The 15,442-nt window shown below is 37.1% G+C and overlaps 1 protein-coding gene across 2 annotated transcripts in view; it reads right to left on the minus strand.

Moving 5' to 3' along the window:
- TFEC (transcription factor EC) overlaps positions 1–10,831 on the minus strand; it is a 176,445-nt gene extending 165,614 nt beyond the window's left edge. Inside the window, exon 1 of one of the 2 annotated variants that reach the window (XM_059171639.1) lies at positions 10,764–10,831. The gene's annotated coding sequence lies outside the window, so the exon portion shown is untranslated. The remainder of the gene's footprint in view (positions 1–10,763) is intronic. The other variant, XM_059171640.1, reaches the window with a different exon arrangement.
- Positions 10,832–15,442: the final 4,611 nt, after the last annotated feature.

Consider the following 15,442-nt stretch of genomic DNA (forward strand, 5'->3'; position numbering starts at 1 on the left):
AGTAAATGAATACCTCGAGTTTGAGATAACATGAAATGGCCAATTTAATTAGTTCCTAAGATAATAACAAAATCTGAACTGATTTGTTTCACTGGATTTTGAAATTTTTGTTCATGGAGACATTCATGCTAATTTGGTAAGCACCTTGGACTTCAACAAAGATTAAATTCCTGAAATTTTTTTCATTCTTTCCCAATGTAGGAAGTAATAATTCAAACATAAACATAGCTCTCTTTATGGTCATTTTCTTAAAACATGTATTAAAACCTTTCCAAATGATGGTGCAGAATAACATTCAGATCCCAAGTGTACCTAGATTAAATTTTAAATTTAAAAGATGACATTTAAGGGGTATCTGGGTGGCTCAGTCAGTTAAGCATCCAACTCTTGGTTTTTGCTCAGGTCATGATCTCAGTGTCGTGAGATGGAGCCCCACAACAGGTTTCATGCTCTGTGGGGAGTCTGCTTGAGATTCTCTCCCTCTCCCTCTTCCTCTGCCCTCCCCCTGCCACTTATGTGCATGCTCTCTAAGATAAATAAATACATCTGTTTTAAAAAAGGAACAATGTGGGCAGGACCTTTAGTTTGGCAAAAAAAAAAAAAAAAACATCAAGAAGCTCCACTGCCAGCCAAGATAGAGGACCAAGAACTAGATTTTCACCCATACCTTAAACAACTAAAAAAAGTCAAACAAAATATTTTCAAACATTGAACAACAGGCAGCAGAGAGCAATGCCACCCTGAGAGAAGGGAAATAAACTAGGTAAGTTCTATGATTGTTTCAGTTCATTACCTGGGAAGAATTTTCAAACTTCAGTCACAGGGAGAGGAAATCACAACAGAGCCCAGCATTCTCTCTGAATTGAAGAGACAGAAATGAGGATCTGGGAAGGTCATGACAGAATTTACAAGACAGAGTATCAGAGCAGAGAGAGCTACAAAGAGAGGGAGCTCCTGCAATCTGCAGAGGGTCTCCCAGAGTCCTCAACTTAATGCTAATCAGAGCATGTGTGTAAGCAAACTACTTTTTGGCTGAGCAATGCACTACTGGAAGGGAGTAGAAGGAACAATTTCCAGCAATCATACAAAGTTGGGAATGGTTCACATTTCCAAGAACCAGAGATAAGAAACATCATAATGCATAGGGCATGTGTCAAGCAGGTACTCAGAAGATATTGCCTGACTTACAGGGACAAATAGCCTTAGACTCAAGACTACTATAATTCCATTTGGCAAAGATTAAACCTAGTTGTGAAAGAATCAAAATTTTTCCAAGCAACTAAGCAAAACTCGAAGTGTTTTTAAAATTACTAAGATTGCCACCACTCATGATGCTTGGTATCCAATCAAAAATCTTCAGGCATACAAAGAAGTAGGAAAATATGACCAATAACATGGGGGAAAAATCATTCAAAAGAACTGACCAACAAACACCTCAAATGACAGCAACAGGAAAAAGCCATTAAAATAGCTGCTATGGAGTTCCTGGGTAGCTCAGTTGGTTAAGCATCTGCCTTCCGCTCAGGTCATGATCCCAGAATCCTGGGATGGAGCCCCATCTGGCTCCCTCCTCAGCAGGGAGTTGACTTCTCCCATTCCTTCTCCCCATCCCACCTATTCATGAGCTCTCTCTCTCTTTCTCAAATGAATAAATTTAAAAATCTAAAACAAAACAAAAGAAAACAAATAACAACAACAAAAAAACAGCCGCTATAGCCATATGCCTCATGTTCAAGAAGGTAAAGGAAAGCATAAACCTATTAAAAAAGTTTAATATACAAACCTATTAAAAAAAGGTTTTTGAATATTTTGAAAGACCTAAATCTAAATTCTAGAAAAGGAAAATATAGTATCTAAAATGAAAATTTCACTGGATAACATAAATCCTAGCCAGGGAACTGCAGAAGCTTTCAAACCAGTAAAAACCAATAAGCTGGATAAATAGCGCAGATATTCCTTATCATTCAGGTAAACAATGATGATGATCTTGTTATTTTCTTTTTTTTTGATGTCACAGTTGCTATTACTCATTTTGTGTTTTGCATTCTTACTCTGATCATTTGCTTTGCCAGTAGTGATTATTAGTGATTAGTAATTGGGCAAAGAAAAAACCAAAGCCCCTATTTCTTCATTGCTGTAGCAAACAAAACAAAATTTATAATGAAGGGGGGGGGGGAAATGCACTAGATAGGATTAACAGCAGATTCAATATTACATAAGAAATGATTAGTGAATTTAAAGACACAACAATAGAAAAGATTCAAAATTAGAATAATGGAAAAAGTATGAAAAACACAAATGAGCTGTGAGACAACTTCAGATGAATTAATATACATGTAATTGGAGTCTCAAAAGGAGAGGGGAAACAAGAAGTGTTTCCTAAAATTTTAAAATGTTGCTACATTTTAAAATCTTGGGTTGGTGGCCCATCCTTTAAACAGAGAATTAGATGAAACCGTAAGGAGAAAAGAATGGTCCTGCCCTACCATAACGGTAAAGAACACAGTGTCTACTTGAGCATTGCCTTGAACCAGCCTTAGAAAGACTATCTTTTAATCTTAGTTATGAGTATTGAGGTATAGTGGCCATTTTTCACTTAATGCCAGTGTTGCTACTTCTGAAAAAAAAAAAAGAAAAATCTTCCTTAGTTAATACATATACTAGAGTGTCCTATGAGGTATAAGGGCTAGATGGATAAAGCAGTTAAGACTTAGGCAGAACAAAATTTTCTAAGCTCTGAAACCATTATGAACACACTTCTTTTTTTTCCTCTCTCTCACCTCTATCCTTCACTTTTTTTAGATAGAGGACTTGTTTCTTTTGGTAAATCATGGAGTTCCTATTCACATTGCTGTTGGAAGGAGCACATTACTAAGTTTTGGTGAAAATCATAACTCTTGTAAGTATAATGGAAATGACAATATTTATTCATACATTTTTTCCATTCATTCAAAATCTTCAGTGGGCTAGGAACTATGAAATGTGTTGGAAATATATTAGTTAATAAGGCAGCCACAACACTGACCCAAAGAAGTTACACTGCCTAGAAAGATTAGCATTACCCTGATAACAGCATTAATTAATATAATTATTTAGTTTACTACATTGTGTGCCTTAGCTCCATGTCTTTCTTCCATATTCTGTGCTGTCACATAGGGGTCCAGGGACCTCTATAAATATATTATCCAGAATCCCTTGTCAATTGACCTTCAGTTAGGTTTGGCCAATAAGAGGCATTCATGCAAAATTGGAAGACGGTAGGAGAGGAGAAGTCATGGCTCTCCCCCCTCCCTTGGACATTGTTCTTCTCTCTTTGCCTTGTGATTGTATCTCTCAAAGTGGCTACGACCTTTTAGGGGTGCCATCCTTGGCCCTGATTTCCCCACTTCAGTTATACTAGCCCATGCGACATCATCCTCGTTGGCAGTTGTGGAGCCCTGCTAGGAACACTGACAACTCACAAACACAGTCTAGGTTACCTCACAGTCCCAGTCTGGGTTACCTCACCCTGCTTTTACATTTCCAGAGGGTACCCCACAAATCTAGCATCCCCAATATCAATGTTAATAGGTCCCTGTTCAATAGAAAGACACCAGGGTGTAGAATCAACCCTTCCACCATTTGCATAACTAATTATTTCTATTAAATTCACTCTTTTTGAAAGACTTAGTATGATTTCTTTTTCTTTCACTGATATGCTAATCATTTTGATTAATGCCAAATATGTGGTCGAATGAACATATATAATTGGGGATCTACTCTATAGTAAATCAGACAGTTTCCTGGAGGAATTAATACTTAAATTAAGAACTGCAGTATGAATAGAACTTAAACAAGTGAAGGGAAGCAGCCATAGCCATGTGGTCAAACATCACATTATTTAAGGTATTGAAGAAGGACTACATTCTACAAAATGCAATTGCTTGCTCTATGGCTGACATATTTCCATGTTGTACTTCTTACTGTGTCACTGAACCTACAACAAGCCTGTCAGGGTCTACCTCAAAAGACTAGTTAAAAGATTTGCTTTATTTTGTTCTATTGTGATTCTATTAAACTCAGCAATATTTTTGCTTTTAACCAAAACTAATGTCTTCCCAGGACTGGAAAAACATTTCTGATGAGAAATGTCCAGCTTTTAAAAACGTCTCATTTGCCATTTCCAGCATCTCCCAAGCATGTTTCCCACCTCGCCACCCTCAAGGCACACATTTAATCGGAAATCCTAACATGTCAAAAAGATTAGATTAGCTGACTGAATAAATCGTTCTATCTTTCCACCTTTTATATAACATTCCTTGTGACATGGCTGTCTAATTAAAATGCAGCTTACCAATAAAATAAAACTCCCCATTCTCCCCAACTCTTAGATCAGTATTATTGAGTTTTTTTTCTTTTGCCTCAGGCTCTGATATGGCCTGGAACCATGTTATTACTGATTCTGTCATACTTTGTTCATTAGGCAGGTTTTTTGTGTGTGCTAAAAGCTTTCAGTTTTTAAAAAAATATTGGATTAAAATATTATTTGTCTTGATTTCTGAATTTGTTGGTGCTCCCTTAAATTTTGCACCAGAGGCAAGTACCTGTCTCTCCTACCCTAATACAGACCCTATAGCTCTTGTTGCTCCCTGAAGGAACTTCAGCCAATACTGGAGGCAGAGTGGGACAACTGTCTATATGGCCCCAGAGGCTTCCCTTTAGTGGGATGACAAGAACTACCAAGAGGAGAGAGAAAATTTTCTTACAGCACAATGACAGGCAATTGCCCACATTTGCATTAACAAGTTTGAATATTAGATATTATCATTTTTGAATCTCATTATTTATTTATAAAAACTAGGAACTGAGGCACCTAGGTGGCTCAGTCAATTAAGCGTTCAACTCTTGATTTTGACCTAGGTAATGAATCTCAGGGTAATGAGATTGAGCTCTCATTGGACTCCATGCTGGGAGTGGAGTCTGCTAACAATTCTCTCTCTCTCTCTCCCCTTATCTTTCTGCCCCTCCCCCATTCCTTCTCTCTTTCCCTCTCTTTCTAACATAAAGCAATTAATCTCTTTGAAAAATGGGTAATCTGAGGGGTGCCTGGGTGGCTAAGTGAGTTAAAGCCTCTGCTTTGGTCATGATCCCAGGCTCAGGTCATGATCCCAGGGTCCTCGGATCGAGCCCTGCATCGGGCTCTCTGCTCAGCAGTGAGCCTGTTTCCTCCTCTCTCTCTCTCTGCCTGCCTCTCTGCCTGCTTGTGATCTCTGTCTATCAAATAAATAAATAAAATCTTTCCAAAAAAATGGGTAATCTGAGAAATACATTTCAAAAAGAAGAATCTGTTTTAAAAATTACTTCAACTTTTTATTGGTCCTAAGATTACAATTCTAATATAATAATCAACCCACAATTAGCAAGACATTTAAAAGATAGAAAATGAGATATTGGGCGCCTGGGTGGCTCAGTGGGTTAAGCCGCTGCCTTCGGCTCAGGTCATGATCTCAGGGTCCTGGGATCGAGTCCCGCATCGGGCTCTCTGCTCAGCAGGGAGCCTGCTTCCTCCTCTCTCTGCCTGCCTCTCTGCTTACTTGTAATTTCTCTCTGTCAAATAAATAAATAAAATCTTTAAAAAAAAAAAAAAAAAAGAAAATGAGATATTAAAAGTCAGAGAAATATTTAATTTCACATCTGCTTCCCCACAACTGCACCCACCCTCACTCAGCCTTGAATCTTCAAATAGTTTGGCCTACATAGAAATCATAACATGTTTTTGTAGTTCTCTCTTTATTATGATTCTCTAGAATTTCTGCTTGACTTCTCAAGTGCTTAATTTTATGTCTCCTAAGTGTAGTCCACTTATGACATCTTCCATGTCCATGTTAATAGGCTTCAGTTTACTAGGAAAGGAATCCAGGATGTAAAATCTAGTCAGGTCTCCTAACAGCTCCTTGTTTGTGCTTGGAAAAGGCATACAGGTCTCCATTTCCTCATCTCCAAAATGAATGTTTGAGACTAAAAGGTTATTAACAAATTTTCCATTTTCACATCCTATGATCAAGTAATTCTCTCTATATACACATGTTAGACAATATGGAAGACTTGGCTTCTGTTGGCCTTAGAGGCCTTCTCTTGTCATCTCCACATTTGTGTGTAATACCAAACTTTATTCTGAAGTATCTTGAACTAATATTGCTCACTTAGAAAATAATTTGGGGATTTCAGTCAAAGAACGAGTTCTGATTTCATATATCAGGCCTCCATCATGTCTCTGATGATTTTTCCTATACTTTTTCATGTCCTATTTTCATATCATAATCCCTAAAATTTCCTGTCTCGGAAAGCTTTCCTTTCACATGCACAAAATTTGCAAGCAGGTGGAAAGAGCTAGTATCTTGCTGCCCAAAGTTGTTTATTTGTTTGTTTGTTTAATATATTTTGTAAATCTTTATTTATTTGAGAGAGAGAGAGCGAGCATGAGAAGGGGAAGGTTTGGAGGGAGAAGCAGACTCCCTGCCAAGCAGGGAGCCCAATGTGGGACTCGATCCCAGGACTCCAGGATCACTACCTGAGCTGAAGTCAGTTGCTTAACCAGCTGAGCCACCCAGGCACCCTGCCCACAGTTATTAACAATCATTCCTTTTTCTATTTCTTTCTCACCATTTTCTTCTTTTTTCTTCCTTAGCTCACTTTCCCCATTTTTTTCTTCTTTTTCTCTGTCATTAGTTTCCCTAACAACAGTTTAGAAGATACTAGATGTTCAGAACAAACAAGGAAATTAAAGTAACATTACATATCAAAATTTTTTCAATAGTATACATATATACTTACTATAATCAGTGTAAATGGAATAGCACAGCAAAGAAAACATAGTCCATAACTCAAATGGGTTAGTGACCACACACAATATGTGGTGATAAAAGATACTTAATAGGCATTGGCCAGTGGTTTTTCTTTGTCTTTCTTTTTTTGTTTGTTTGTTTGTTTGTTTTTTTGTTGGGGGGAGGAAATCAGGATACAGAGGGAAAACAAGAAATAAGACATTAAGTGTAGGGATGGGACTGACTAGGAAATGATAAATGCAAGGATACTCAAAATAACTCTCCCTGACTCTCCCCTCTTTTTGAATGTTTGGTTCCTCCCAACTGTCAAGACCGTTCCTTCTTCTTAGAAACCTCCCCTGTGGGGCACCTGGGTGGTTCAGTGGTTAGGCCTCTGCCTTCAGCTCAGGTCATGATCCCAGGATGCTAGGATTGAGCTCTGCATAGGGCTATCTGCTCAGCAGGGAGCCTGCTTCCCTTCCTCTCTCTCTCTGCCTGCCTCTCTGCCTACTTGTGATCTCTGTCAAAGAAATAAATAAAATCTTTAAAAAAAAGAAAAGAAAAGAAACCTTACCTGGACACCCCATACTGAATTGTTCATTCCCTCCTGTTTTCTCACTTAGATTCTAATATAATTTCACACTAACTTCTATCACACTGAAAGGCATTAATTCATTTGTGTATCTATTGTCTCCCTTCCCACTACATACCAGTATCTTTGAGGACATGTCTATATTATCCAACTCTGAATTCTTTTTCTGGCACATATCAGGTACCTAGTTTTAAATTCTATGTCCCCTATTTGTTCACATAAACACAACAAGTTTTAAAAATGTTTTCCTGAGCCACAATCTCCTCATTTATAAAATTAGGAAAATACTACCTCAGGATTAAAGTGAAATAGCTAAGGTTGAACTTTTTTTTTTAATTTATTTTATTTTATTTTATTTTATTTGACAGAGAGAGAGAGAGAGAGAGAGAGAGAGCACAAGTAGGCAGAGAGAGGGGGAAGCAGGCTCCCCACCGAGCAGAGGACCAGGACCCTGGGATCATGACCTGAGCTGAAGGCAGAGGCTTTAACCCACTGAGCTACCCAGGTGCCCCAGGTTGAACTTTTCTTAAGCACTGGAAAGTTAACAAAAATTTTGCGTTAAAGGCTCAAGTTTTGAAAGATACTAAAGTGGATTCTGTAAGAAAAAAAAGCTTTCAGGCTGATGAAGCAGCAAATGACCTGATCCCTGGCAGCTAGATTCTTGAGGTTTGGTGTTTGGTGAGACAAGAGGGCAGCAAGTTGTACAGTGTGAGACTGAAACTCAGAGGTGGCAGGCCTCCCACAGAGACCGGAAACAGTTGAGCACTGAGAGCAACTTCCTTCCAATGGACCACTGCAGACTAACAAAGTCTCCACAATGTTGTTCCTGAAATGTGCAAATCCGAAAGCAGCCCAAAGCACTATGAAGGAGCCACAAAACAACTGATGCTAGATTTGGTGAATGCGGATCTAAATTTAGTTTCATTTTCCCCTGCAGAGTAATACAGCAGCTCTTGTCTTTCCTGCATTTTCAAGCAGTACCTATGGACTCACAAAATCTAACCATCTGAGGTTTCTGGTCAGGGTGACGGGGAGCACTACAATACAGAGCCAGGGACTGGCTGGGGGAGCTGCATAGGAGGTGCTTTTTCAGAAGAGCAGCCTGTTCTCACTAGAAAAATAGCTCTGTGCTTTCTATTCTGAGCTGGGGAAGAATGCACTAATCTCACCAGAAGTCTGTTTGGGGAGGATTTTAGTCAACAGCTAGCATTTTGGAAATTATTTCCAAAGATTTTTAAAACGTATTCTCTAGAAGTAACACTGTGTTAAACTACCCATAGCAGATCTCAGAAAGTCTTTATTATATTAAGATACTTAAGTGGTTTCAGTATATTCCCTTTTCCTATATTTTTCCACACACATTTAAAATGCTTCTCCATTTTCCACATTCATATTTATCTTTCTAATAATGAGTGTGGCTCACACTCATTACCATTACCCCCTGTATGTGTTTTAACATTCTTCTAAGAAATAACAATAGTGCCATCGGAATTTTGGGGTTTGACTATAAATACAAAAAAGGAAATTCTATGAAGTCTATGAATGGTAAAGGTCATAAGCAAATCAACCGAAAAATACATCTAAAATTCAATCATGTATCTGTCACCTGAGATTCTCCAGTATAACACTATGAAAAGATATTTCTGGGGACACCTGGGTGGCTCAGTAAGTCAAGCATCTGACTTGGGCTCAGGTCATGATCTTAGGGTCCTCAGCGGGAAGTCTGCTTGTCCCTCTCCCTCTGCCCATCCCCCCCAGTCCTGTGCATGCTCTCTCTCATACATAAATAAATTTTTAAAAAGAAAAAAAAATATTTCTGACCCATTTCACAGCCTATCAAGTATTTTTTTAATGATTATTTCTTTAATCTGTTCTGTATTTTCAGTGAGAAATAGCAACTAAAACTCTACCTTTACATGAGAATTATGGACAAGAAAGGAAATAGCTAACGTGAGTAAATCAAATTATTTAGTTGTATGAAAAATTATGCAAACCTCTGAAGTACGTATTCCTTCTTCTTGTTGGTCTCATGTAATTTAAGCAACTAAATATATCTCCAGCTGAATTTAACAAATTCACATCCTAATAATGCTTTCTACGCGATTTATTTTCTATTTTTTCAAATTCTGACAGAATTCCCCCCAAAAGTGAAAGGTAGCTAAAGGAAATTTTAATGATATCCAAGGGGGAAATTTTTTGAGTTCTGAGCTATAAAAATATGTTGTGAAGTTCTGTACAGTCTTTGTTTAAAATGGGCAATAATGGATAAGCAGATATATTTTTTCTTTCTTTTGTGATAGCATACACCTGTAAAAATATAATATTAATGCCATATTATAACAACATAATTTCTATTTTATAGTATTTCACAAATCCCTATTAATATGATTTGAGTTGAAGGTCTTTGCTTAATTGTACTTGCTTTTTTTTATATTTGCTCATATTAAAAATATGAAGTAGCAAAAAGTTATAATCAAATATTCTTTCATTTTTGTCCCTAAAACACTATAAATTGTACTAATTATTTAATTGTTACATTGTTTATCATGCTTTAACAAAAAAGAAAGTCAACCTTACAAATATGATTTGAATAATCCATATTTAATATCATTCATATCTAATTCAAGTGATTTATTTATTTTAACAGTTTTCATTTTTAAATAACTCATTTCTCCCCATGCAAGGGCTTCCTGAATGCTATTAAATGTGATAAATGATATGAGCACTAAATTGCAAGTACATTTACTGCAGTGGATACTGAGAGGTGTCTCAACTTAAATTACAAAATTCAAACCTATGCCTCACTTTAAGGAAATATAATTGTCAAAATTTCACATTTATAATGCATCAAAAACATATCAATAAAATGACTTCCTTATCTGTGCTTTTTTAAAAAATTAGATGATTGATAGATGATAGATATATAAACATTTCTTACATCATATATATAATAATCATGTCTTCAGTGAATTCTTTGTAACACATATATTTTATAAAATGAGAAAACATACTCATTCCAGTTCTCTATGGATTTTGGCAAAATTTGAAGCCATTTCTGCACAGTCAAAAAAGAATAATGTTTAGAAATCTCACATATCAGTTCTTCAATTCCCCATTTCCTTTTTCTTCTATTAAATTTATAAGAATGAAACCTTATAATAAAATGTGACCAATAATTTTAAAAACAGCATTAAAATTTTTATCTATTTCTAACTTATGGAGCAAAATGTAAGTTAAAGTTTAAATGTTTATAAGACTTAAACATGTAAAATTAAGTTGCAATTTAGAGTTATGTGCTTTCAAGCCCTGAATATAAGTAATTTCATATTTTATTATTCTAATTAAATAACATAGAGGAAAAAAATTACCTTTGGTAATGGTTCAGGAGCATAATCTTTAAGAGTCAATCTCTCCATTTGCTTTTTATGTACTGTAAGCATTACAGCTCTGTGTACTCCGATTTCTCTACGTGTTCTCCTTCTAAGTGAGACTGAGCTAGATAAACCATGATTTAGTTCCTCTTTTTGGCATTACATTCATTTCTCATATTCCTAACTATAATGTTAAAGAGAGTGAGTAATATTTAACAGATCACGATTTGAACAATTTGCAGTTACAAAAAAAAAAAAAGCCCAATTCTTTTTCCCCCATCTATCAAAAACCTTATTATTTTATCAATAACTATCTGTATAGAAATGAAAGTTAAAAGTGATGTTAAAAAACTGAGAAGCAAGGACAAATTTCAATGTGTAATAAGGGGACAAAATTACTACTGATGGAAGAAGGCTCCTGGGAGAAGATAAATGGTTTCTCTGTCATCATCATCTGGGTTCAGTTTCCCTGGATTTTACAAGACCCTTCCAGAAAAGTCAACAGTTAAACACAAGTAGGAAATACAGTCTCACCACAAAGATTTTGGAGGACAAAGGAGTCATCTTTCCATTAAAAAAAGTAACATACAAAGCATCTGTGTGTCTGTGTGTGTATTTGTCAGTGGGTGGGTGGGATAATCATTACCAGTGTTCACCATTTTCACCCATATTCCATTCTCCTACACTTCAGGCTCACCCGAAGTTTGGAGTGGCCATGAGACCATGGCAGCAAAACGGGAGGGTTTGAAACATCTACTTGCTGGTACCCAGTTCTACAGTCTTCCTTTCCGTCTGTCTTTGTGATCATGGTTTCCAAACCATGTTTAGGTTTCCAAACAGCTTCCATCAACCCAGGACCCCAAGTAACTTTAATGGACAGAGCCCTCCTATAACCTATGTTGAGATTATAGCATAAATGAGAAACAATTTTAGTAACTACTTAGATCTGGAAGTTATATGTTTAACCTAGCCAATGCTTACTGGTTCAGAGGATAAAATTATAGTTGCTCTATTTTCAAAACTGTACCATTAACTATCCATATCTAGAATAAACCTCTCCTCATTCCTATGAGCCATCTTGGCAAAATGTGGCAAATATATGCACTACAGAGACAGTGGATGTGCTGAAGAGCAATGTGGTAGACTGGAAAGAAGACAAGGCTTGGAACTCTGGACAGTTGTCCAAGTAAGGCAAACTAGTTAGTAGCAAAGCTTGGACCTCTCACTAATTTGTATTACTTTGGGCAAGTCACTTAAGCACTCTACATTTAAGTTACATTTAAGTTATGTCCCCATTTTACAAATAGGGACAATAATAATGTATCTTTCTCTGTAACAATGTTCAGTATCAAATAAAATAATACACAAGTTTTATGTGTTGCCCTTCCTAGAGGACAGAAATATGTTCTATTGTACTTTAAATCCCCAATCACTTAGTAAAGTATCTTTTGTCACAATGGGTACTGAACAAATGTTTCGTAACTAAAGGCAAATTCTTTTCCAACAATTATGTAAGCCTTTAGTTGATGTCTAACTCTGGTTTGTAGACTAAGTAAGAACAAGTCTTTCAGGAAATACATTGTTAGTCTTCAATTTTTTTTAATGTGTTAAATATCTATTAATCATTAACCACATGCCAGGTACTGTTTAAGGCACTAGAAGAGAGGATAATTGAGCAAATTAGATAAATTCTCTGTTCTAATGGACAGAAACAGGCAGTGACAAGCAAAGGCTGTGTGTGAGAGAAGAAGGAAAGAAGGAAGACTTCAATAAGTGGTCAGGAAAGGCTTCCTTGTATAGGCTTCCTTGTTAACACATTTAAGCAGAGGGGCACCTGAATGGCTCAGCAGTTTAAGCCTCCAACTCTTTCTTGGTTTCAGCTCAGCTCATGATCTCAGAGTTGTGAGATCCAGCTCCATGTTGGGCTCATGCTCAGTGTGGAGTCAGCTTGAGATTCTCTCCCTCTCACCCCTCCTCAGCTCCTCCCCTCACCCCTCACCTCTGCATGTATACATTTATATGTGTGCTTTCTCTCTCTCTCTCTCTCTCAAATAAAAAGTTAAATAAAATCTTCAAAGAAGAGAAGTTTTTTTTTTTTTTTTTTTTTTTTTTAAGACATTTAAGCAGAGAATTCAGTGAAGGAATATAAACCATGTAGATTTTTGAAGGACTAGCATTCCAGGCAGTGAGCACAGCAGTAAGGGACCCCAAGAAAGAGTGTTCTTAGTATGTTTGAAAAATAAGAAGCAACAGTAGAAACTGGCAATATTGAGTATTTTTGCAAAATGCCATGTTATAGTAATCCTACAATATTTCAGTTTGTCTACCATCTATTGGTTACAAGTCTGATGGAGGATTTGATTGATTTATAAGCTCATCTTACACCTCTAGGCTGATGTGTTGCTCTTCTGGGTTGGGAGCTTTAGATGGTTTTGAGCAGAGGAAAAACATGATGTGACTTACATTTCCAAAAGATTATCCAGGTTACTTTGTGGAGAATAGATTGTAAGAGAGCCAACTGTGGATGCAGGAAGGTAAATTGGAAGGTTAATGAAATAGTCCAGGTGAGACAATTAGTTCCAAGTAGTTTGTTATATATATATCTGTATTATTTTTATATTTATATAATTTTATATGTTTATCTCATTTGCACATATACCTGAAGATATATATAGATATAGATATCGAGACAGATCGATAGATAGATAGATAACAGTTTCTATATCCATTCTCAGAGATGCCATGACAAGAGTCAAACTGGAGAGCCAGGGAATTTTTCCCTTAATCCCGGTATAGTTACCATACAGCACAATACTAGCTTAGGTACAATATAGTGATTCAGCAATTCCATGCATCACCCTGTGCTCATCACATCAAGTGAAGATAGGGAATTTGTTGCATATGTAGGGGTATATATATATGACAGGACCAAAGCCTCTCCATATGTGGAGGGAAGGAAAGAGGAATTTGCCTTAAGAGATGCAGAGAATTTGCCTTAAGAACATCTGTAGAAAAGGAAGAAAAAGAAGAGGGTCAAGGAGGAAGAAAGTTTTTACTTGCTGAAGGCTGATTATTTTCAAAAACCTATCTTCAAGAGGAAGTTTGGGAATCAAGACAATCTAGATAGAAAACAGTGGATCATGGGGCATGACTAAAAACAAACAAACAAACAAGCAAACACACAAAAAACCCTGAAGACCAATTTCCGGAGACATCAGAAGAGCTATTTGGAAAGAACAGCCAGGAAGAGTAATACAGGTATTTGAAGTACAACAAGGACATCAGCCTGGAGGTATAAGATGAGCTTGTAAATCAGTGAAATCTTCCGTAAGACTTATAATCCACCGGTGGAAAACATGGTGGGATTCCTGTGACATGTCATTTTGCAAAATATTCAGTAGTCGCCAGTTTCTATTGTTGCAAGGAAATTTCCCTTTGGTGCACGTGATCAGCAGGACTATTACCAGTGTCTGACTTTACAAATCTCAAACTTTCTACAGACGGCATTTCCCTAAATTTCGGTGAAATTTGAGCTGATCAAGAAGTGACCCCCTTAAACAGAGCCTAATATTTAATGCCAGAGAAAACAAACAAGGACCCGCACTCCCAGGCAGTTCCCAAGGACAATTACAAAGTCAGAAGTTCAAGTCAGTTGGGGGGTCATGGATCAGGTATGAGGCCCAGACCAAAGAAGCCACAGGGCAAAGTCCAGGGCCAAAGAAGAGAGACATTTATACTGCTGGCAGTCTACATCACAAAGTCACAGCAACAGGAGGCAGCAGTTGCTCCAATAGCTACTATGACCTAAGATGATTAATGCTGGCACAGCTCAGACCTAGAAACCGCTGCTCAGTTAAAAAATCTCTGGAATGTTTAGAGATCTCTGACCTTTCTGACTGCTGCCATTGGCTGTCAGTAGTGTACAGTCAGAGTGGTCAAGACACCACAATAATGTTTATCTAGAAAATGCCAACATTTTCTCTAGGCTGCCGCTGTGTTCTTCTGATGGGTTGAATGAATAGGGCACAGGCCAAGTTTCTGCAACAGAGTCCTAAAATAATGATGGCTTAAAGGGGGGCGTTTATCTTGTGCTCCTAGAGTCATAACAGAGAAGAGGTCTCAGAACTGGTGTGAGCTATCTGTTACTTTAAGGGGTTCTATCTCTGGGCCAATGTACTTATCCCTGTCCCAGTTCAGTCAGATTCTGGTAGCACATATCACTTTCTTTTCCATTCTTTTGGTCAAAATGAAGTCTGATAAGGAACTGGGAGAGGGAGGGAGGAACCTGGGAAACAATGGCTAGCTGGGCAACCGTGCACCCTGCTGAAACTCAGGAGTCCTTTTAATAAAAGAGGGAAGAATTGATCTCTGTGACATTCAGGAGACTCTGCCACAGGGGAATTTCACAAAGGATTACAAATATGGAACCTGAGAGGAAGAAACTAAAATATAGCTTTATAGTATCTTCTAACTTATTCAGAAAAATCTGGAAAATCAGTGAGTGACTTTCCTTGCTATCATTCGCTATGATGATTCTATATTCATATACTTGTTTCCCTTAAGTATTTATACCCTTTGTATTTACACCAAATACTGCTGGAAATAGTTTTATTTTTCCACATAGTACTTTAAAAATGATCAGTGGTCCATGGTTAGAAGACTAAGAATTATAGAAC

This window comes from Mustela lutreola, chromosome 4 (genome assembly GCF_030435805.1).
Source record: "Mustela lutreola isolate mMusLut2 chromosome 4, mMusLut2.pri, whole genome shotgun sequence".
NCBI lineage: Eukaryota > Metazoa > Chordata > Mammalia > Carnivora > Mustelidae > Mustela > Mustela lutreola.